We start from the raw sequence: 24,369 nt of genomic DNA, 5'->3' as shown, positions 1-24,369 counted from the left end.
TTCCCTCTCAGAAGAGGTCATGGGCTGTCCCTGTGGGAAGTGTGCCTGCATCGTCCTAGGCCAGGCTGTTGCTGCCCTTCCCGGTTCCTTTGGTGTCTGTCCTCAGCTCGGCCATGGCACTGAGACTGGAGTGTAATCCCTAACTCATTGGGACATTTTCTTCTAAACCAAGGTCTGTGGCTTACTCGGCACATAGTACACAGAAAATGTTGCTCTGGGATCCAGTCTAGTTGATGTGAACTCCTGCAATTCTTCCCTCTTTCCCTTTTTTTCTGAAATCTGTTGTCTTCTTTGTCTTCAAATTTGGAAGAAAGCATTGTCCTTTTTTTCAAAGCTAATTTTATATTCCTGGGGTTCTTTTTTTTTTTTTTAAGATTTTATTTATTTATTTGACACAGAGAGAAACACAAGCAGGGGGAGCGGCAGGCAGAGGGGGAAGCAGGCTTCCCGCCGAGCGGGGAGCCCAATGCGGGGCTCGATCCCAGGACCCGGGTATCATGACCCGAGCTGAAGGAAGACACTTAATGACTGAACTCCCTATTCCTGGGGTTCTTAACTGATAAATTTCAGTGAGTCTGTTAACCCATGGAAACTCAGTGCAGAATTTATGTGAGTACATTACCTTAAGGTCTCTTTAAAACTTCTGTTCTTTCTCTCCTGGATCTGGAATCTTTCATCCTTTATTGGGTTAGTTTCCTTAGCATCCAGATTTGAATTTCCTGTCTTCCCTTCCCCCTCAGTCCTTCTCTTGACCTTGCTTAACCACTTCAGGTACCTTTCTATCTGACCTTGTCCTACCTGTTGCCACTAAATAACTTGAAAATACTGGTTAATAATACTGGTTAATGTTGGTTCCTTCTACTTTCTTCATCTTCAGTTCCTGTTTTACTTCCTTACCCGTCTACCACTTGAAGCAGCTTTCCCAGGGGTCATTAAGTGATCATACTGTGACCAGATTCTGGAGTTCTGTCCTTTGAGCTTGTTGCATTTGTTCTTATGTGCACCTTTCTGGAACTCTCTTTTGCCTTATTTTTCTTTTATTTTGAGAGAGAGAGAGAGAGCATGCAAGGGGGTGGGGGAGGAGGGAAGGGCAGAAGGAGAGAGAGAATCTTAAGCAGGCCCCACACCCAGTGCAGAGCCCAACGCAGGGCTCGATCTCACAACCCTGATCGTGACCTGAGGTGAAATGAAATCGAGTCAGACGCTTAACCGACTGAGCCACCCAGGCACCCATTTTTGCCTTTAAAGGGCACTGTCCTGGTTCTCCTCCTTACCCTGGCTTTGGTCGCACTCTCTTATTTTCCTCCATTTACAATACTCACCTTGATGCAGGTGAGTCTACATCCAGTTCTTTCTTTCGAGTTCATTCTTACACTTGGTAATTTTAGCATATGTTGGTAGAGATTTCTGATAATAGTAACTCCAGTGCTGGTCAGCGCGTCTCTAACATTACGGTTGTACTTGGTTACTAGAGTGGTTGGCTGAGGCCTTTCTTGCCTCATTTCTGACAAGTGAACTCAGCCTATCCATGTTTAGACTGAACTCTTCTCTTTACATTACAAAATAGCATAGTGGTTTATCTGCTAGCTAATTAATCAGAGTAAGTTTTTTTTTTAAGATTTTTTATTTTTTATTTTTAAGTAATCTCTAGACCCAATGTGGGGCTTGAACTCAGCCCTGAGATCAAGAGTCACAAGCTCCACCGACTGAGCCAGCCATGCACCCCTCAAAATAAGTTTTTGTCTAAAGATCTCATGCTAGCTATATGTGGTTGTGCATTGGACAGTTTCTTATCTGTCAGTAGGACAGTGCTAGGTAATCTTGAAGATCTTTTCCAACTTTATGATTCTATGATTATCAGTCCTTTGGTCACACATTTTCAGAGAGTACCCATTGCCTACTGCAGGGGTCTCTAAAGTGAGGTGTACTTGAGAGGCACACATGGGAGTAGTGGTGCTGCGGGAAGAACGTGTCAGTCCTTGTATTTTCCAGTAAGACGTTATGCTTTACAAACATTTGTTACGTGGATTGAGATCGGCACCCTCACTTGCTATGTATTTCAGAGTCATTAGTCTTGCATGATTGCTGAGGTATCCTGAGGCAAGAGAGGAAGTTTGTTCACTTACAGTGTGTTGAAGAAGCGCTCATTAACTACATTCATGAATTCTGCTAATTTTAATTAAACTGGCCCTCACAAAATACATAGTCTTCAAAGAAACCCTGGATTGAAGACAATGCCAATGATGAAAGCATATGGAACAATCAGGAAATTGCTGGCAGAAACACCACTACTGCTTCCTGCATAGGCTTTTTATTAGCCACGTGATGAACTTAGGAGAATGATGTAAGCAGAGCTGAGAACCGTCTATCAAAGATTATGTGAAATGTGACGTTACTAGTGACGAGCCACGTCCAAAGTGGTTTATCTTGCCTTGAGATGTTAGGGAAGGAAAGTAGCGAGCCTTTATAGTCAGCAAAACATTTACAAACCAAGTGAGAAACAGCTGTACATTTTGTAGCAGTGTTTCAAGTTATGGGTTACTCAGTCTAGTACTTTATAAAATTTCATTAAGCTTAAGGATGAACTCCTCCTGAGGTTTTACATGTCTAAAAGGTTAGTTGCATAAGCAGCTCTAGCTAATTTGCACAGACAGACATTTAAGATGGAGAATTAGGAGCATACAACATTATGGAAAGTTCCGGTGGAACAGGTCTCTAGGCTGGGCTTCCAAGAATAACTTCCAGAACAAAAGTTAAAGCACTCCGCTGTGGGGTTGGTCAAGCCAGTCTGCAGCATCTGCCACGCCTACCTAACACTCAGAGGCGAACTAGCCACATACCATTGGGAGAAGCCTGCTCTTCCAGCAAGGGGGGAGTGGGTAGGCAAAAAGGGTGAAATAGTTCATGGGAAGCAAGATGGTACCAAAGTAAGTAGATTACTTTGTCAGCAAATACTTTTGGAGTATTCACAGAAAGGATTGCAGAAGATTTGAAAAATTAAATTATTAGAATAAATTATGATAAACATCACATGGAGGGGTTTATTCTGGGATAATGGAAACATGCTTCTAAACAGATTTCAGGTTAGGCTTTTTGTAGATTCAGATTGGGTACTGTGTGTGTGTGAGAGAGATAGAGACTGAATATCCTGGGGCATATATATTCTGAAATGATTTCTTTTCTTCTTTTTTTAAGACTATTTGATACAGAGAGAGAGCGCACAAGTAGGCAGAGCAGCAGGCAGTGGGGGAGGGAGAAGCAGGCTTCCCGCTGAGCAGGGAGCCCGATGTGGGGCTCCATCCCAGGACCCCGGGATCATGACCTGAGCCCAAGGCAGACGCCTAACAACTGAGCCACTCAGGTGCCCTGAAATGATTTCTTCAATTAACAGAGTTTGCAGAAAAATTAGAATAACCAGTGATGGAGAAGCCACTGTAATTTATATTAAAAAAAATATGCTTGGATAGAGTAGGATGGCAGAAAGAACACCACATGTGAAATTTACTCACCACATGATGCATAAGTTCTTATAGCAACAAATTGAAGCCAGAGTCATATATGGGATCAGCCTGAGCCCTTTACAAAAGTAGTAAATCTTTACAGTGTTTTGTAATGAGATGGGGAATGACTATGAAGGTACTTGGCAAGATCTGGTTATCTTGTGGCAAAATTAAAAGCACTGCCTATTCTGAAGGTGAATTGAGTGTTTTTCTTTTACACAAAGACGACTGGTCTAAATTTGCTGATCTTTTCTGTAAATAATAAGTGGCTTCCAGTAGAAAGCTACCTAGCAAATTCAGTATTTTTGAGAAAATAAACACTTAATCTGCCCCCTCAAGGTAAAGGTGACATTTTAACAATGAGTAGAAAATTGCTTTTTGAAAGAAGCTCTTGCTGTAGAGAGCATCTTGAAAATGGATGTTTAGAGTTGTCGCCACAGTGTCTTGTTCTGTTTTGTTTTGTTGCTAAGAATAATGTAAGTAGTCATCTTACTGCACACTTAAACTGGGAAATGAAATTTTTATACTGTCTATAAGCTTTTTGTAAAGTTTTTAAAAATTTTTTATTGTTATGTTAATCACCATACATTACATCATTAGTTTTTTGATGTAGTGTTCCATGATTCATTGTTTGTGCATAACACCCAGTGCTCCACGCAGAATGTGCCCTCTTTAATACCCACCACCAGGCTAACCCATCCCCCCACCCCCCTCCCCTCTAGAACCCTCAGTTTGTTTTTCAGAGTCCATCGTCTCTCATGGTTCGTCTCCCCCTCCGATTTACTCCCCTTCATTCTTCCCCTCCTGCCATCTTCTTCTTTTTCTTTTTTCTTAACATATGTTGCATTATTTGTTTCAGAAGTACAGATCCGTGATTCAACAGTCTTGCACAATTCACAGCGCCCACCATAGCACATACCCTCCCCAGTGTCTGTCACCCAGCCACCCCATTCCTCCCACACCCCCTGTAAAGTTTCTTTTTGAACTTATTAAAAATGTAAAAATGTGATACCTTCTGATTTGTGTAAAAACAAAGAACTCTATGAGGAAGATAAAAATTGACTAGCCGAATTTCAGTAAAAATCTTTGTGTAATTGATTGATGGGATTGAAAATCGATCAGCATGATTTAGTAAGTGTAAATGATATATTTCTTCCATTTAGATCTGTGCGTATTTAAATACGAGAGGGACCTTTTTCAGTAAAGGCTGCCAGTAAAACCAGCTTTCTATGTAATTGAATTTATAGTGTTCCAAAGATTTGGTTTTAACACAAAATATTATACCAAGATTTTGAAAAATAAAGTACATTCAATTACACTGGTCTCCTTAAATTTTTTTCTCATGATTCTTTGTTGTAAAAAGTTTTTCTGGGGCACCTAGGTGTCTCGGTCAGTTAAGCGTCCAACTCTTGATTTCATTTTGTCTCATGTCACGATATCAGGGTTGTGAGATCAAGCCCTTTGTTGGACTCTGTGCTGGGCATGGAGCCTACTTAAAATTCTTTCTTCCCCCCATCCCCCCTCCCTCTCTTAAAAAAAAAAGTTTTTCAGTATTGTTAATAAAAAAAGTATGCGAAAACATGATTTCATTTTTATGTTATTGTATGTTTTTTTGATTTGTGTAATTTTTAAAAGATTTTTATTTATTTTTAAAGATTTTATTTATTTATTAGAGAGAGAGAGAAACAGCATGAGAGGGGAGAGGATCAGAGGGAGAAGCAGGCTCCCCGCTGAGCTGGGAGCCCGATGTGGGACTCCATCGGAGGACTCTGGGATCATGACCTGAGCCGAAGGCAGATGCCCAACCAACAGAGCCACCCAGGCGCCCTAAAGATTTTTAATTCATTCACTTTAGAGTCAGATGGAGAGAGAGAGAGAGCAGGAGCAGAGGGAGAGGGACAAGCAGACTCTGCGCTGAGCACAGAGCCCCACGTGGGGCTCGATCCCACGGCCCTGAGATCTTGACGAACCGAAACCAAGAGTTGAGTGCTTGACCAACTGAGCCACCCAGGCGCCCCTTGTGGGTTTTTTTTTTAATTGTACGTAAATTATATTCATCAACTGCATCTGAATGCCTTCTGCATTACTGGTAAGAGATGTAGGATGACCCCAAAGCCATGTTCTTGTGCCATGTCTGGACATCCAGTCTGTAATGTGGTTGGGGGTGGTGTGCCTCAGGTCTTCCTGACTGGGAGTCCTTCTGGAGGAGTCCACCCGCTTTGCAAGCAGGACCTCTCTCCAGCTGGGTCCCCTCCTCTTTCTCCCATTACCTTGTACTTTCTCATACGTCACATCTGGACCTTGGCTCCCCGCCTTTGCTTTCCAGGAAGGCTTTTTCTCCCACATCCTTGTCTTTTAACGCACCCCCCATCCCTTCCTTCCAGTTCTGCTTCCTGAGCACCCTACTGTTCTCCGTTATTTGGGGCCTGGCTTGTTGCTGCTCTCTCCATTCAGCTCACCCTGATCTCCCGGCGACAGCAGTTACCTCTGATGACACTAAACACGTTTGTATTTACCTATGCATTTATTGCCTTTTACTAGATTGGTAGTTTATTGAATGCAGAGAGATTTTAAGGCAAAGCACCTTGTTCATAGCCAATAAGTGTTTGTTGAATGAATCAAATGAGATGGAGAATTAGGAATTTTTAAAAGTTGTCTAAAAATTTCATTATCACATTTGAAGTGTAGAAATTTTTTTTTTAATTTATTTATTTGACAGAGACACAGCGAGAGAGGGAACACAAGCAGGGGGAGTGGGGGATGGAGAAGCAGGCTTCCCGCTGAGCAGGGAGCCCGATGCGGGGCTCGATCCCAGGACCCTGGGATCGTGACCTAAGCCGAAGGCAGACGCTTAACGACTGAGCCACCCAGGCGCCCCTGAAGTGTAGAAATTTTCTATCATGTGAATTTAGACAGATTCTAGCTAATTTAGTCCAGATGTTCAAACATACTAAATTAAAAGGCATAGTGAAACATTCTAGGCCAGCATTTCCCACAGCGAGGTATGGGTATTACTGGGTATAGCTACCACAGTAAGGGAAAAACAAGAGGGGTGCTACTGTGAAAAAGCAAGGGTGGTTATTTGGAGAATTGGGACTTAGGTCTTAGGAGGTAATGGGTTGGATACATTTCTTGTATAAAAAGTCAGTTCCAGATTTAGTTGATTCTGGAGTGTGGAAGATCATTGTCCTCCCTTTTCTTGTGGCATAGAAACTCATGAGTGGGTAGAATTAAGTCTTTAGGTCACTCTGGGAGTTAAACACAGTTTGTTTCAATATTGTCCTAGTTATTTATTGAAACACTCATGGGCTTAGTCATCCAGACTCTTGTGAAGAGCCAACTGATTAGAAACTCAAGTGTGGAGCTTAGAAATTGTAATAGAAATTTTGTTGCTAATAGTGGGTGGACTATAACTTTCTAAAACCTGATTTTTATTTAGCAGTAATACAAAAGCAGCCCAAAGTTAGGTTTATTCAGTCTTATTTAAACAAAATGTGCAGATATGAGCTTAGTGTTATTTGTCAGTTTTAATAATGAGAGGTTTGGTGTTTAACATCCTGAAATGCTCTTGAGAGCTGTGGGGAAGATTCAGTCAAAGGCACACCTGAGGTCTGTCTTCCCTCATCCTATATTTAGAGCATCTAGTCTGTGTCAGGAGTTGTTCTTGGCACTGAGGATGTATCAACAAACAGAGCACATGAAGAGTCCCCTTCCCCCTTTAATGGGAAGAGACAGTAAATTAGATGAAGTGGCGGGATGGTGAGCGATGAAGTAGGTTGTTGTGGGCATGATGCCTCCAGGGTTAAGTGGGGGGGCGGGGTGTCAGGGAAGGCCTTCCTAAGAAGGTAGCACTGAGCAGAGACCCAAACGCAGTGAGAGAGCAAAACTATGTAGACATCTGGACAAGAGTGTTGTAGGCAGAGGGAACAGCAGGTGCCAAGGTCCTGTGACTCTCCTTTATAATTTTAGCTAATTCCACTAAAAGAAAAGGTGCTTTCCTAATCAGTTGGACTGAAATATTACCTAGAATCTGGTCACAAAGTCACAAATTTCTGGATGGTCCTATTCATATATTCTTCCTCAGAATTTTATTTTATTTTATTTTAAAGATTTTATTTATTTGACAGAGCGAGAGAGCACAAGCAGGGGGAACAGTAGATGGAGAGGGAGAAGCAGGCTTCCCGCCGAGCAGGGAGCTCGATGCGGGGCTCGATCCCAGGACCCTGAGGTCATGACCTGAGCCAAAGGCAGACGCTTAACCATCTGAGCCACACAGGTGCCCCAGTTCCTCAGAATTTTAGGACTGGCATATTGTCACGGTGAGCATAATTTGATTTCATCTCATTCAGATGCTTTTGAAAGTGGAGCCATATCCTTAGGGTCAGATGCTGCATAATTCACATACATCTGGAGGTTTTCACACTAATATTAGATAACAGGCACTTAGACCATGACCTCTAATCTTTACTTTTGAATGTTTTCTGAAATTGTGACTGATTCTAAATAGCCCAGCACTTCTTCGGAATTTGTGCTTCTGGGCAGTCGGGCAGTAGTATGTGGAGTCTCCAGTTGCCATCTGCTCATCCTGGAGGCCAGTTTGAATCTGGGCTTCTCAGACAGATCATCTTACTCTGACTTCTACCTGCAGGGTTGAGTTTAGTGTGTTCAGATCTTCCAGTTGTAAGAAAGCAGTACCTTCTGTGAGCCGTTGTGGACTTGGCCATTTGTATTTCTTATAGCATTGTAGGTTCAGAGAGTCATTCTGAGCTGAAGAAGCAACTCTGAGTTTCTTAAAAGAGTTTTGATGACATGTTCTAAACCAAACCTCCACGTTTTTTCTCCATATATTTTAATTAAGTCCATATATTTTAAACTTTTCCTAAGTATTCCATGAACTGGGTGAGAATATCAAGACTCTTCTTGGTCACCTCATCTGTTCTTCTTCCTAAAGACAGCACAGTCTTCAGTGTAGGACATAGCAGTAAAGGGCCCTCCAGCCCTCTCTCTCGACTGGAATCCTTGAAACTCTTTTCTCCCCTTCATTACTGAAGTCCTGTGGTGACACAGGAGATGAACCTGCCCATGTCTGGATGTAAGGCAGTGTGCAGTTTGGAAGAAGGTATGCAAAATACCCCATGGGTGCAGGACTTGGAGAGCTCCTTCCCAGAGCAAGCTTTGGCTAGAGGAGCCCTGGTTCGTTTTCAGTCCTTACTCCTCGGGCTGGGAGCTTTTGTTCTAGCCAAATCTCCTGCTAAGGCGGGCTACATTTGGTCCGATTTCCTAGATTGAAATGGAGTGCTCTAAGAGCTGACCACACCAGTGCCTCTTCCTCTGCCTCCTGCCCCTTCCCTCCCCTTCCTGCTCTCTGGTGTGCTCAGGGTTGTTCAGATTGCAAGAAACAGGTGGCCACCCTGCCAGTACCATTGCTCCTTCTCCGTGTGGCGGCTTCGCTGAGCTTCTCTTCTGGCTGGCCCCCCTTAACCATGGCTTCTGCTCTTTGGTGATTCTGCTTGCCATGGCCCAAGCCCTTCCTCTTGGCAGCCTCTAGTGAATACTGGCCGATTTCACTTTGGATTTTGATTCAGATTTCTCAGAGGTAGACCAGACCATGTTTTTATGCTAGGCCTCATCTTGGGTCCCTGGGCGTACTGTGATGGGCTGCCTCTCTTCCTCACCCTCCACCCCTCTGTAGGCATGAGAGAAAGGGCCTGGGTTACTAAGCAGGGGGACGGTGGGGGCACTTTCCCTATGAGAGCCACCTTGCAGACAAGCTTGGAGACGCACACCTGTTGGAACAGTGACCTTCTGTTTGGTTATGTGTAACAAAAGTTGTACGTGTAGTATGAGTGTGGAAGGGAGTGGCTTCAGAGGTACAAAAGTTAATTTTATTTAAAAGTGTTGTGGTGGGGTGCCCAGGTGGCTCAGTCGGTTGAGCGTCTGACTCTTGGTTTCAGGTCGGGTCATGATCTCAGGGTCCTGGGATTGAGCCCCGCATCGGGCTCCCTGCTCAGCAGGAAACCTGCTTCTCCCTCTGCCCCTTCCCCTGCTTGTGCTCGCTCTCTCAAATAAATAAATAAAATCTTAGAGGAAAAAAAGAAAGTTCTAGTCTAGGATTTTGTTCTATACATATCACTCAGAATTCTCCTTCACCAAGACACCTGTATATTTTTTTTAAGATTTTATTTATTTATTCGAGAGAGAGCGCACAAGCAGGCAGAAGGGCATAGAGAGAGAGAGAGAGAGAAGCAGGCTCTACACCAAGCAAGGAACTCGATGCGGGGCTCCATCCCAGGACCCTGGGATCATGACCTGAGCCGAAGGCAGACGCTTAACCGACTGAGCCACCCAGGCGTCCCTAGACCAGAACTTTCTGTTTATCAGTTTCTAAGTCTTGTTCAGGATATCAAAACAGATTATAAAGACTGAATTTAACTAAAAGTTATGCCCAAAATAACATTTGAAGTTTTCTTTTTAATCCCCTTTCCCCTTAAATGAAGTCTTGCACGGTACCTAATGGAAACCAGATTGTCCAAGGATGTGGCCTCACAGCAAGGGCTGGACTGGGGACCTGGGCGGTTTTCCAGCCTTGCCAGGAATTGACAGTGGGACCCAGAGAGAGTCTCTTGTCCTCCTCTGATTTGTAAAACGAGAGATTTAGGTGAGATTAAGGGTTGCAGGCTGGGCCTGGCTGCTGCTTGTGGCGGGAGCTGTCTAGGCCAGGTGGGACGAAAGCCCTGTGCTGTGCCCAACCTGCTGGGCAAGTGGGGCAGGGGGCCTGCAGGAGCAGCTCCCATGTGCAACCCTGAGGGCTGCGGCCAGAGTTGGGGTCTTTTGATTTAGAGCAGTTGGAGACAGTTAAAGGGCTTGGAAAAGCTGAGCAGACATGCCTGGCGGCAGTGAGGGTAACGGTTCGCAGGATAACAGTGGGTATGGGGGACAGGTGAGAGGCCAGGTGGCAGTGAAAACGCACAGAAGGGCACACCTCTGAGCCTCATAGGAGAGTGAGGTGGGTTGAAGGTGGGAGGGGCAAAGCAAACTCTTAGGAGTCTGACTTCAGAAATGATTTTCCCTGAGATAGGAGATACTACTGAAGGGCTGGACGGGGGCAGGTCTTACGGTGTGTTAGCTGCGTTTGTTTAGGACCTCATACTCCTTGGTTCACAGTGTGTGCCCAACATAAGTGTTGGTCTCCTTTCTCCTGCTTTCCTGTCCTCCCCGCAACCCAGCTTCATTTTATGCTCACTCCTCCCCCACCCCCCAATCTGCTCCAGTCTGATAGGTTTGTGTATTTGGATAAGTATGAATCTCTGTTTTCAAAAAAATCCCTTGTATGTATTTGTTTATCACCAAATGGTGTGAGGCACAGGTCCTGCTCTCACTTCATGCAGCTCCATGTCCACGATCATCTGTTGCCTTGTGTATGTCATGTCTGTCCATCTGTCCCACGAGTGTGTGCTGAGTGCCGGATTGTCAGGCTGTGTGGACAGATGTGGAGGGCCTTGTCTGACACTCTAACAACACTGGTTTTAATCATGTTCAGATGGGAACATGGGAGGATCTTGAGCAGAAGAGTGATATGCTGTGACTTAGGTTCTACAAGAACGACTGCTGATGCTTTGTGGATGTAAGGGGCAAAGACTGAAGCAGGAAGACCCGTTAGAGGCCTGGTGTCAGGTGTGGGGTGGGCATTCGACAGGTGAATGATTTCTGCTTTTGGGATGTGGGGCATAGGCATCTTCTCAGAGGTGTGCTTCACATGGGGCAGGCTAGGCTGTTCCACGAACTAAGCTGGCCGTGCCTACCGACCTTTCATTTTCTTTGCATTGATGACACCCAGGTTCTCTGGTTCACTGCTGCCACATCTAAGTTTGGTTTTGGACATGTTGAACTCCAAGAGCCTAGAGACATCCAGGAGGAGATCCGGATTAGGCAGTTGTTCCATGGACATCTGACTGTTGCTCTTCTCTGTACCACTGGCTCCCTTTCCATTGTGGACCACGGTCTGTTTTGCTCCCACACCGTGTCTTCACCCTTCCAGCCTTCGATGTGGAGTTTGTTCTGCCAGTCTTTGGATCATTTTATGGGTTAGTTATACTGATCTGTTAACCTTGTTGTATCTGTGGAATAAGGCAGGCCAAGAGTTCTCCTACTCCACCGTCTTCCCAGCCCTCTCCACCATAGACATTGAGCCCCAAACCAACTTCTGGGAGTTGAGTGTGACTTGATGGTCTGCATGTGGCTAGTGGGGTGAAACATCAGTGAGGAGAGACCAAGAACGGGCCCTTGAGGTTCTGTAACACTCAGAACCTGTGACTCCTCTTACATCATCATCATCATCATCATCATCATTTTTTTTTTTAAGATTTTATTTATTTGACAGAGAGAGAGAGCACAAGCAGGGGGAGCAGCAGAGGGAGAGGGAGAAGCAGGCTTCCGACAGAGCAGGGAGTCTGTTCAACCGACTGAGCCGTCCAGGTGCTCCTCCTCCTCCTCCTCCTCCTCCTCCTCCTCCTCATCATCATCATCTTAAGTAATCTCTGAGCTCAACATGGGGCTCAAATTCACGACCCCAGATCAAGAGTTCCATGCTCCACTGACTGAGCCAGCTAGGTGCCCACCTCTCTTAACATTTTTAATGCTTACATCTAACTGCCTTAAATAGATTTGGAACAGAGGAGTTTTCAATAAATATTACATGCACAGTTTTTTTATTACATGAATTAATCATTTGGCATTAATTAAAAAATGAACATTAGGGGCGCCTGGGTGGCTCAGTCATTGAGCGTCTGCCTTCGGCTCAGGTCATGGTCCCAGGGTCCCGGGATCGAGCCCCGCCCGCATCGGGCTCCCTGCTCCGCGGGAAGCCTGCTGCTCCCTCTCCCACTCCCCCTGCTTGTGTTCCCTCTTTCGCTGTGTCTCTCTCTGTCAAATAAATAAATAAAATCTTTAAAAAAAAATTAAAATCAGAAGCAACATGAATTTATCAGTTAATTCGGGTTACCAAAGTGTTATTTGGGTACAGGGAGTAGCCCTCTGCCCTCTTGGAAGTATTGAAAAGCCAAATGAAAAAAAAAAAAAAAAAAAACTTACTGAGAATAAAAGGTTCCCTCGCCCTCTGTTTGAAGGTCCCCACTTGTCTAACCGCCTCCCTCCCAAGATACGTGAGATGCTCCCGGCCCAGGCCCTCGGTCGGAGAGCTTGCCGACCTGTCATTGCAGGTGAGAGGGAGGAAGCAAAGACAGCGCATCATCTCTGCAGACTGAGAACCACAGTGTTTGTCCAAGTGAGACAAGTCACGGTTGATGCCCAGCGACTGGGTCACCGACAGTTTGTTCAGAGGTGTGGTTACTAGGGCCAGATTCACCAAGGGGTGTCAGAGCCTTGGACTTCAAGTTGAAATACTTGAAAGAATGCAGATTTATTCATTGAGCAAACATTTATTGAAGATTTTTGATATGTTGGGTACATGCCAGATACTGGGATTGTAACACTGGAAGAATATCCATCAATCTCGTTGTATATTGTTTGGCATGGTTGGGTTGCAAGGAAGTGTGGGGTAGAGTGGTTTCTGCTCCCAGGAGGCTTATGCTGTAGGTGAGTTGGACAGCAATGAGATAGAAATAGCAGCAGTCCAGAACTATAATAGAATTCAAAAATTAATTTATATAGTTCTTTTGGCATTAATTTACAGTGTAAGCAGTTAGTTGCTGAGGAACTCTGCCACAAGCTGATAGTGGTGTGTGAACACTAGCTGGCCTCCCTACAGCACTTCCCACGTCAGGCACTGTTGTGCTGCCCATGAGTGCGTGTCTCCCTTCTGTCCTCACGGGGACCTGAAGCAGAGGTGCTCTTGTCCCCACTTTATGTTGAGGAAACAGGCAGAGAAAGACCAAGGACTTGTTCAGGGCCAGCTGCACAGCTAGGAGCAAGGGGCCAGGGCCAGGCAGCGCCTGCCCTTTTGGTTGTTGGGGTCTGGGAAGGTACCGCAACAGGTGTCGGGCCACCTAAGACGGTGGTGTGCGGACTCTGACCAATCTCTGTGGTTTAGACAGTAATTTCCATACAGCATTTTTGAGGATTTAATATGGTTGCTTGAGTTTTATTGGACTCCGTACAGGTATTGAACTCAAAATTATATTACCTCAGGCTTTTAGTTGACATGAGAACTAAAATACCTCAGATTTGAGAATATTGTGGAGTCCATGTAATAATTATTCCAGATATTCATTATTTTTGATGTAACTAATGGTTACCATTCTGATGTCAATTTTGTGAAGGCATGAATTTGAAAAGGGGGAATGTTGAAGCTCCTGGTTTTGTCTGGAAGTCACTTAGCTGCTGGCTGCCCACACCCCACCGGCGTTTCACTTGAGCTTTGTTGTGGTTTTCCTGCCCTGTGAACAGTGACCATCTCCTGAGATTAATAGAAGAATGTCCAGAAGTGCAGTGTGTACCTAGAGGCAGAACTTATTTTAATCTTACATGTTTCTTAAAGGTCTGATGAGGTCATTTAACTGTTTTAGTGATTTGTTACAGTAGGTCTTCTTGAAGGTCCTCATGTGTCCTGGAGAATGTCAGGAGTCTGTTGTAGAAAATAAACTGACTTGAGAACATCCATAGATAGTGGAACGGTGGTAGGAATTAATTTAAAACCATGGCTTTGGAGAATGTGTGGGTGGTTTGAGGTAGATGAGAGAGTGAAAATCTTAGTAGGACTCCATGAATGCTAATTGTTATCATGTGCTTTTCATGATTCTAAAATGTTTCTGGTGTTAGAACATTTAATTTTTAACCCTGTGAAGTATACATTGTTAGTGCTCAGGAATATTCTATTTCTTAAAGGATAATCATCTGTTAAACTCTCTAGAACAGTTCTTTTTTAATCTGTTGGGTTTTTTTTAAATTTTCATTATCCACCCACCCCCTTAATTTGCCCTTCTTAAAAAAAAAAAAACTATTTTTTTAATAGTGGTAAAAATATATATCATAAAATGTGCCATTTTAGCCATTTTTAAGCATACAGTTCAATGAGATGTGCCACATTTTAACTACTTTTTTTATCATTATGTTAATCACCATACATTACATCATTAGTTCTTGATGTAGTGTTCCATGATTCATTGTTTGCGTTTAACTATTTTTTATTGTTGAACAGTGCCCTTTACTAAGTCATTAACTTTTCATATTTATTAATAATTTGTTCCTGTTTTGGGGAGGGCAGTTTTCTGAATTGATTTCTAATTGTGAGCTGATTTTTTTTTTTCACTTCAAAATAATACTAGTTGTTAAAGCTATGAACTTAATTTTAAGTACAACTTTGGCCAGACACCTAAAGTTTTTTGATACATAGTGTTCTCAGTTTTGTTGTTTTTCTGAATCTGTTTACTCAGCACACATTCAGTTAGTGCATATTATGTGTTAGTTACTAAGGTGTAAGTACTGGGACTTTAAAGATTTATTTTATCTATTTAAGAGCACCAGTGAGGGGAGGGAGAGAGAGAATCTCAAGCAGATTCCATGCCAAGTGCGGAGCCCAACGTGGGTCTCAATCCCATGACTCCCAAGATCATGACCTGAGCCGAAACCAAGAGTCAGACGTTAACGGAGCCACCATGGCACCCCTATTTTTTTTTTAAATTTATTTATTTGTTTGACAAGAGAGAGGCAGCGAGAGAGGGAACACAAGCAAGGGGAGTGGGGGAGGGAGAAGCAGGCTTCCCGCAGAGCAGGGAGCCCGATGCGGGGCTCGATCCCAGGACCCTGGGACCATGACCTGAGCTGAAGGCAGACGCTTAAGGACTGAGCCACCCAGGCACCCCCCTATTTTTTGTTTTTAAGTGAATATGGCCTGTATAACTTTTGTCTTTTGTAATATAGGTTTTTGTTTGTTTTCTGGTAGCTTATTTGATTGGTTTTCCAAGTGTTTCATGGAGCTTAACACTAGAAGTATTCAGTGGAGTTTTAAATCTTGACATAAATCCAACAAATAAGCCTTTTTTTTTTTTTTTAAAGATTTTATTTATTTATTTGAGAGAGAGAATACATGAGAGGGGGAAAGGTCAGAGGGAGAAGCAGACTCCCCGCCGAGCAGGGAGCCCGATGCGGGACTCGATCCTGGGACTCCAGGATCATGACCTGAGCCGAAGGCAGTCGCCCAACCAACTGAGCCACCCAGGCGCCCCACAAATAAGCTTTTTTTAAATTTGTCATTTTTGTTTTTTCTCTACTTGGTTTGTTACAGGTTGATAGGTGCCCTGTTTGACGGTTGATAACCTCTGTTAATTTTTACTGGAGACTTCACTGGCTTTTGCATTATATATTCAACATTTTTTTTAAAGATTTTATTATTTATTTGACAGAGAGAGACACAGTGAGAGAGGGAACACAAGCAGGGGGAGTGGGAGAGGGAGAAGCGGGCTTCCCGCGGAGCAGGGAGCCCGATGCGGGCGGGGCTCGATCCCGGGACCCTGGGATCATGATCTGAGCCGAAGGCAGACACTTAATGGCTGAGCCACCCAGGCGCCCCTCAACATGTTTATTTTAATATTGAGTTAGGACCTTCATATCTTTATTAAAACTATACCTCCTATTAGCAGAATAACCTTGTTACTTATAATGTTTTTCTTTTCTTTTTAGTATTTTATTTTTAACTGATCTCTACACCCAGTGTGGAGCTCAAATTCACAACCCCGAGATCAAGAATTGTGTGCTCCACTGACCACACCAGCCAGGCACCCCACTTATGTTTCTCTGATTTTAAATTGCTACCCATGCATTCATTTTATTTGCATTTGCCTGTTTTATTTTGCCCATTTAAAAAATTCTGTCAGTTTAATGATAATAAACAGTGGCCATTTTGACTTAATGATTACTATGTCCTACATTCTATTAAGCACTTTACTTGTCATATCTCATTTGATTCTGTGGCAACCTTCTGAGTGGATTTTTTTAATCCTCCATTTACAAATAAGGAAACTGAGGCTTGCAGTGTTACTGACTTGCTTAAAGGTGAACAGTGAGTAGTTTTCAACCACACTTGTACAGTATTTTAAATATATTTTCTAAGCAGCCATAGGGTTCAGTATTGCGTTAAAAAATAAACTTGGGGGCGCCTCGGTGGCTCAGTTGGTTAAGCGACTGCCTTCGGCTCGGGTCATGATCCTGGAGTCCCGGGATCGAGTCCCGCATCGGGCTCCCTGCTCGGCAGGGAGTCTGCTTCTCCCTCTGACCCTCCCCCCTCTCATGTGCTCTCTCTCTCATTCTCTGTCTCTCTCAAATAAATAAAATCTTTAAAAAACAGATGTTTAAAAAAAAATAAACTTGGGGCACTTGGGTGGCTCGGTTGGTTGGGCATCCACCTCTTGGTTTTGGCTCAGGTTGTGATCTTGTGGGTGGTGGGCTCGAGCCCCACATCCAACTCTGTGCTTGGCGGGGCATCTGCTCAGAGATTCTCTCTCTCTCTCTCTTCCCCCCTCTCTTTCTCATTCTCTCTCCAATAAATTAATCTTTAAAAACAATAAAAAAGAAAAAACTTAGGGGCGCCTGGGTGGCTCTGTTGCTTAAGCATCCGATTCTTGATCTCGGCTCAGGTCTTGATCTCAGGGTCGTGAGTTCAAGCCCCACATTGGGCTCCATGCTGGGTGTGGAACTTACTTAAAAAAAAAAAAAAAAGAAAACTTAATATTTTTTAATACCTTATAAAGTATCTCTATTTCTCAGAAGAAGAAAAATGAGTTCTGGGCACCTGACTGGCTCAGTCAACGGAGCATGCGACTCTTGCCCCACACTGGGGGTATGGATTTTTTAAATAAGTAAAATCTAGGGGCTCCTGGGTGGCTCAGTCGTTGAGCGTCTGCCTTCGGCTCAGGTCATGGTCCCAGGGTCCTGGGATCGAGCCCCGCATCGGGCTCCCTGCTCCGCGGGAAGCCTGCTGCTCCCTCTCCCTCTGCTCCCCCTGCTTGTGTTCCCTCTCTCGCTGTGTCTCTCTCTGTCAAATAAATAAATAAAATCTTAAAAAAAAAATAAGTAAAATCTTTAAAAAAACCAAATAAAAGGAAGAAAATGAGTTCTGCAAATATGAGTGACTTCTCAGGGTTACACAGCTTATTAGGAGGTAGAGTTGGGATTTGAACCCAGGTATCCTGGCTCCAGTCTCTCTATACCAAACACTGCTGCCTTTCTGCAGTTTCTCTTCTTAACCACTGCTACTGTTCTATTTGCATTAGCCTGCCCTTGACCGTAAATGGTGCTAAGAGGTGAAAGTATTCCAATACATTCTTGTTTGTTTATTAAAATAATTTTTTTAAAGTAATTTCTATGCCCGGTCGGGGCTCCCACTCATGACCCTGAGATCAAGAGTCACATGCTCCATCAACTGAGCCGGCCGGGCACTATTTATTCCAAGTATATTTTATTTAGAAGCATGTGTATGTATGAAAACAAAGTCATAGCTGACTCAGTTTTGTTTGGGGGTAATGTTTTATTAATTTTTCTTCATGCCGTTTTGCAACAAAAATTCAGATAGTTGGAAAAATTTATCAGCATTGATGTTGCTGCTCTTGGAAGATGTGTCAACATTTTAGAAAGAAGCTTAATTCAGAAATATGTATTTTTGTGAAGACATACTTGTGGGATTCCACAACTTGTCTCATGTTCTCTTTACCTTTGACCATCACAGTATCTAGTCAGTGTTTGTTGTTGTCGAAATGTTGGTTCAGAAGTACCAGAAGTCCAGATGGCCAGGCTAGCTTCTAGTGTACTGAAACTACTGTCACCTGGTACATGTATTCATCTTGTGTACTAAGACTTCACACTTATCAGAACCCAAAGTTGTGGGGGTTGGAAGGAAAAAGTTTCTGGATTGGTCCAGAAAGTGTAAATCAGAGATGCTGCTTGCATTTGGATCCTTCTTTCCTGGAGAAGCAGCACCATCTATCGGGCATCTGTGCAGAATATATATAGCTATGTCTTGTGGGACAGTTCTCTAACCCCAAAGGTCTCCTGTTTGATGTGGTGAGTCCCTAGTGGGCCATTTCACCATTTTCTGCAGCCAGCTGTTTTGGGTGATGGAGTATGTGACAAGATGAGTGAATCCCATGACCATGGGTCATCACCTCACTGTTATCCTAAAACAGACTCCTTGGTCAGTGTTGTGTCATAACAGTGAAAAGTTGGTCAGCAAGTCCATAGGTGGTGACAGTGGAGAACAGGGTGTATACCAGTCTGGGTCCAATCAGGAGACAAACCATATAGTAATTTAAACAAGGGAAATTTAATATATTAAGAAATTAGTAAACTTTGACAGAGTAGCTGTAAACTGGAAAGAGAACTCTAAAGTATACTCCAGGGCTGAGGGATAGTACCCCCAAGGAAGGATACATTTGGAAGGGGGCCATACCCCAAGACTGGGGTTCATATCTTGTTGGAATACAGATGGTTGCCTGGACCAGAGCTAGTCCATACTTACTAGGCAAGCAGGATCAGTCTGGGGTGCAGGCCAGCTGAGGCGAACGGGTGGGTGTGCAGAGGCAGTCAGGGTCCCCTGTAGGCATGCTGCCTGGGGGCATTGTGTCTGTGTTGGGAGGGCCCTGGAAACATTCCTCTAGGGTTCAGGGGAGCCAGCATTGACGCAGGTGTGCAGGCGTCTGGGAAGCATCAGCAGAACTGGTTGCGGGAGCAGCAACCTCCTAACCAGGCCTGCACACACTTGTCTGTCACTTGGGCCAGGGTGGCTCCAGGCCCCTGTGTGGGACAAGATTGGGTGGTAGTAGGCTCACTAGACAGCCAGCCCTGCAGGAACCCTTCTATGTGCTGAGGCATGGGGCTGAGGAGAGGGTGCAGGAAGCAGTCATTGAGGCTGGGGCACAAGTCCAGACTCCCTGGGGCTCCTCCCAGGTATGTTATTGCTCCCTGAGTGAGTCCAGTGCTGGAGCAAGCACGAAATGCCAAACACCAGAGAAGCTATGTCCTGCAGGTACCTAGCATTGGAGAATCCAGATCATCCTTGGTGGAAGTTCATGTCACTGAGCACGTTCATCACTCCCATCCTTGCTGCCATGTCTCTTTGTTCATGAGCATATTTGAATAAGTGTTGGGGAAAGAAGCTCAGAGACATACATATGCGGGGCCACTCATCTCATCCACCGAGTTTTGAGAGCTGCTTCGGTGCTGGCTGTCATTGCTGAGCGCTCACAGAGGATACAGATTTCCTTGTGCTCCATGCCCAACCTCAGGCCCCTTCTCTAGAGCCCTCTGCCTCCCGTTATCCCTTCTTGTTCTTTCCAAGTTCCTGGGCCAGCCAGCCAGACACCACCTTCTATCAGTACGGTGGTGTAGATCTGCATCTCTGGCCATTTCTCCTCCCTGGCAAAGCGTACAGGCAAGCACCCTTCTCAGACTTGTGCTCACTGGTTGGATTTTCCCTTCCGCTGAGCCTTCAGGACCCTGAGTACAGCGTCAGCTCTAACCATCCACCACTGGCTGGTGCCAATATTCTCATCCAGAGCCATCTATAAAGAGACTCCGCATTTTCTTCCTGTTATTGGTCATAGGTGTCACTTGATTGTGCAGTGTGTGTGTGATTTCAGGGTCGTCTTGCCCACGTTCTCCTGGTGGACAGCTCAGGTAGCTCCCGGTCAGGCAGCCGGCCTCTCCGGTCTGCTGCCATCACTTGAAAACCACTGGAGAGTTTTCTGCTTGCTCATTCCATGGACACTGCCTGTCCTAGGAGTGACATTATGGAAGGTGTTAGAAGAAGGAATGTGCTGGGGACAAAGTCTGTGGTCAGTTTCTTGGGGGGAGAGAGAGAGAGAGAGAGGAGCACGTGTGGTCGGGAAATGCTGTGCAAACAGGAGGCCAGTCCTAACTGCCCAGACTGGGAGAGAGTGGGCATGGGGGGAGTCAGCTTTTAAAGAGAAGATGCCTGAGTTGCACTGAAAGAGGAGAGGCACTTTCCAGGTGGCTAATGGGCACTTCTTTTGTGGTGGTGTGAGTACAAGTGCAGGATTCACACTGCCTGGATTTGGAATCCTAGCTCTGTGATGTCACATGGGCTTCCATGATGGGTCTGTTCCTTAGGTGCCACAGCTTTTTAAATGAGACAGGAGTGCCTGCCTTTGGGGTCATCCTAAGAGTTATCAGAGGAAATACGTGCATGGCATTTATTTTGCATAATGCCTGGCGCTTGGTTCTTAGCTTTGTAGTTTTTTTTTTTTTTAAGATTTATGTATTTGAGAGAGCGAGAATGAGAGAGAGAGAGTACATGAGGGGGGGGAGGGTCAGAGGGAGAAGCAGGCTCCTCCCCGAGCAGGGAGCCCGATGTGGGATTCGATCCCGGGACTCCAGGATCATGACCTGAGCCGAAGGCAGTCACTTAACCAACTGAGCCACCCAGGTGCCCTTAGCTTTGTAGTTTGACGTGAGTCATTTCCTGTCCTCGGGGCTTCTGTAGTAACGTGCACAGCTTTTTATATTAATACTTTTTCTTTCATGATGTTGAAACAGTCCACTCCCATGCCATTTTCTCAAGAGCCAGAACATGTATGTGGTCTTTGGATCCATCTCCAGCACCTTGTAGGTCTTCCATAAATACTGACTGAACCGTACAGAAGTAGGAATGTAGGAAAAATGGAATATTTTCTAATTGTGAGGCATGTTTCTATCAATTTATTTCCTTTTTTTTTTAATAAAAGATTTTATTTATTTATTTGACAGAGAGAGCGCATTGCATGGGGAGGGGCAGGCAGAGGGAGAGGGAGAAGCAGGCTCCCGCTGAGCAGGGAGCCCGATGTGGGACTCCATCCCAGGACCCTGGGATCATGACCTGAGCCGAAGGCAGCTGCTTAACCAGCTGAGCCACCCAGGTGCCCCTATCAATTTATTTCTGATAATATGTTTTATTTGCATTTAACGTTTCTTTGCACTCACCACAGACCATCAGGTGAGAATAGACACCTTTAACGGGATGATTACTTGGCAGTTTCTTTTGTACCACTGCAGGTGATCTTCAGCAGATCTGGCCCAGAGTTTCCAAGCATGGAACTGAATAGGTGCTTGGTCCTGGGAACCCCAAAGCCCCTTTACTGTAAGAAGCATCTAGAAGAGCCAGCTTCTCTGAGGGGAGGCTTCCAGAGCTTTCAGCTCATGATCACTTAGTCTCTTCTCATTTGATTTTAGTTAACAGCTGTAAAAACATAGAGCAGATATCTAAAAAAAAAATAAAATGTATCTTAACCTGAAAAACAGAGTTGAGTAATTTAAAAAATATATCTTGAGATAGTAAGACTATAATGCGTTGGAATGCGTTTTGAGCTATCTGGTCCACAGTGATTTTTTAAAAATTCAGTCTTTGAGCCTTTGGTCAGATGACGCGAGCAGAGGTAGTGACCTCTCCCTCAAGGAGCCACCATGTATGGTTCCGTGTGCAAACATGGGTTATTCATTATGAATCAGAGTGCTAGCCAGCCCTGGATGGCCACTAAGTGTGTGCCAGCCTGGGGCTTGGAGCACTTACTGCCTCCTCAGGGCAGGCCGGTGGGGCAGGTGTTCCAGGGCGAGAGAGCTGAGGGCGGGGAGGGGGGCTAATGCCCGTGTTAGTCCTCCAGCGTGCGAGGCTGGGCAGTCCGGCCCAGAGCGGGCATTCTTCATTACCTCAGTAGCTTGTTTTTTCTTTAATTTTTCATTCTTTACTTGGAAAAATAAACTTTATTAAGGTATAATTGACACACAGTAGGATGCACCCATTTTAAACATACAGTTGTAGGAGGGTTGACGTCCGCCGCTCCAGTTAAGACTTAGGAAAGGTCCGTCACCCCCCACGGTTCCCGCACCCTCCTTTGCCAGCCCCTCCTCTCTTGTCTGGCCCCAGGCAGCCATTGATGGTTACTGATAGGGCTTGGTTAAAATCTACCGTCTTGCTAGCTGTTTTCTGTTCATCATTTATTTCTTGTTTCCTTTTCCCTCTTTTTCTGCCTCTTCTGGGTTTAATTTAGCATGTATTATGATTCCATTTTATCTCTTCTGTTGACTTATTATTCATACCTCTTAAAGTATTTTTATACTTGTTGCCTTTGGGTTTATAGTGTACTTTTCTTAAATTTCTGTTTATTTTGAGAGAGAGAAAGGAACTTCTTTCATTTCCTAAGCACCATGCTTCTTGGTGGCACTAGCTTCCCCACCAAGGTGTCACAGTAAACAGCAGATTTGAAACTCCCACTGGCTTATGGATCACAGTGATTTCCGAGGGGTCTTCACAGTTAAGATGGGCATACATTTCAGAAGGCAGCCTCTGGGCTCCCCTCTCTCACACACACACACTCACACAGACTCTCCCACAGTGGGAACACTGTTCAGCTGGTGGGCTTGGCTGGCTCATGTCAGGTACTGTACCACGAGGAACATGACCGCACAGGTGAGCAGCATCCCACCAATCATAAAGTACTTGTCCTGGAAAGCCCGCTTCTCACCTCATGCTGTAACAAGCTCAGCATGTTGGCAGTATCAAGGATCTTCTGAGCCCCCATCAAGGTCAGTCTCTGGGCCCTCAGTCCTTCCAGAATACTGTGCCCTACTCCAGTGAGGTCATCTGTGCTGTGGTGAATTTTCTGGAGGGTACATGCCGTGAGTCATCCATTAGGATGGCGCTGAGTACTTAGTGGCGGAAGTGTGATACAGAAGCCCCTCGTGCCATCTCTCTTGCTCTCTTATGTATCACTGATGCTGGAAGTTTCCAAGCATTCTACAGGTGCTAGACATGATACTTTCAGTGGTCAACATGAAGTTTGGCATTCTGTCTTTTGTTAGAGGGCTCCTTGCTGGACAAAATCTCCAGACATTCTAGATGGCTGAATATCTGGTCTGTGTTTGCTTGGATTTTGTTTTCTACTAAGTGCAGAGACTATTTTGCCATCTCAAGTCCTCCCTTGTGAGACTAGGTCTTACGGACCTGCTTGTGCGTTTGCTGGTATAGCAGCTCCATGTCGCCGGCCCTGCCGGGTCCAGCCCTGGCTTTGCAGTATATATTTTATTTGTTTGTTATTACAAATTTGCTTTATTTTTCTGTTGAATCAAGTATTGGCCCCCAGTTTACAGGTTGTTGTTTTTTTATGCCTTCCGAGCAGTAGCACAGTGAATATCACCTTGTCAATAGCCAAACAATAAATCAGATTACTCCCAGTGGTTATGACCACATCCAGATTGTTCTAGTGGTCAGGAACTCTTATTTGTTTGCTTTAGCTTTTAGTTCTTGGTTATATCTCCAAATATGGAAGAACTGAAAAACTCCTGCTGCCCCCACAGAGAAATTAATAGCAAACAGATTCTAGCTTTTTGGAACAATTAACAAGTGAGTCTCCTGACCACATAAACCCTGTAGCCGTCAACATAGCAGATTGAGTTGTGCTGCGTTTCTCTGCAGGTCTGGCCATGTCAGCCAATCCAGCACACACCACCCCCATTTCATAATTGGAACTCAGAAAAAGACTGGGACCTGCCAGGTGGTTGTACACAGCCTCAATCTCTCCGCCAGCAAGAGCTTCATTTTATCAAGGATCCAGTGGTAGGTGGCCCGAAGGGCCCAGGTGCCAGCAGCTGACATCTCTGTGGAAGAGTGGCCGTGGAGGCAGCCCTCTCCCTCTGCATGACAACGAAGGGCACTCGTCACTTTCTCTTGCCATAGTGCCTCATATCTTCCTCTCCCCTTACAGTGTACATTTTAAATTCATCCACAGTTTACCTTCAGATGATACTGTACTGCTTCACAGTATAGTACAGGCGTACTTTGTTTTAGTTGAAGGTTTGTGGCAACCTGCGTTGACCAAGGTTTTTTATTGGTGCAGTTTTTCCAACAGCATTTATTCCCTTTGTGTCTCTG

General features: G+C 44.8%; 1 protein-coding gene and 2 pseudogenes across 4 annotated transcripts in view; 1 reads left to right on the top strand and 2 right to left on the bottom strand.

The window, feature by feature from the left end:
- Positions 1-24,369, top strand: part of FAM193A (family with sequence similarity 193 member A) — a 160,315-nt gene that overhangs the window by 14,404 nt on the left and 121,542 nt on the right. The gene's annotated exons all lie outside the window — the stretch shown is intronic.
- LOC114197257 (Golgi SNAP receptor complex member 2 pseudogene) lies at positions 22,869-23,475 on the bottom strand (annotated as a pseudogene).
- Positions 23,716-24,093, bottom strand: LOC114197266 (mitochondrial pyruvate carrier 2 pseudogene; annotated as a pseudogene).

Source organism: Eumetopias jubatus, unplaced genomic scaffold, assembly GCF_037043125.1.
Source record: "Eumetopias jubatus isolate StellerSeaLion01/CBP00866 unplaced genomic scaffold, mEumJub1_p1.0 scaffold_2, whole genome shotgun sequence".
Lineage (NCBI taxonomy): Eukaryota > Metazoa > Chordata > Mammalia > Carnivora > Otariidae > Eumetopias > Eumetopias jubatus.
The sequence above is the reverse complement of the archived record's forward strand: the minus strand, read 5'-3'. Positions and strand labels throughout refer to the sequence as shown.